Below are 432 nucleotides of genomic sequence, written 5' to 3'. Positions count from 1 at the left end.
TGTTGTGCTTCTTTGCTTTATCCTGCAACTGTTGGGTTGATTTTTCATGGTCTCTTGGAATTTACAAGATGCATTCCTCTTTTCTAAATCTGGCATTATTTCCTTGCCTTCATTCACTCTGTTTCAGTAGTTTGAAATTTCTTGCATTTCTGCCTGGATCTATTTCATTGATTCTATTTTTGTCTATGTTGAACATTCACAGTTTCCATCCTTTTCTTGACTTCCTCTACTTGATTTTCTGTGCCCACTTTAAAGCCTTTTATTTTAATAGTAATTTATTTTTGCACCTTACACTTTTTTTCTGTGGCCTCTTCCATCTATTTTTATCCAGTCTGCAGCAAGCATTTCAGAGTTCTATCTGTTGGCTTCTGATTTTGTCTGTCTCTTCATACTCTGGACTTGTCCTGGGTAGGTTGGCCTTTTAGGATTGTG

The sequence above is a fragment of the Octodon degus genome, unplaced genomic scaffold, assembly GCF_000260255.1.
Source record: "Octodon degus isolate 3935 unplaced genomic scaffold, OctDeg1.0 scaffold00001, whole genome shotgun sequence".
Lineage (NCBI taxonomy): Eukaryota > Metazoa > Chordata > Mammalia > Rodentia > Octodontidae > Octodon > Octodon degus.
Note: the sequence above shows the minus strand (reverse complement) of the source record.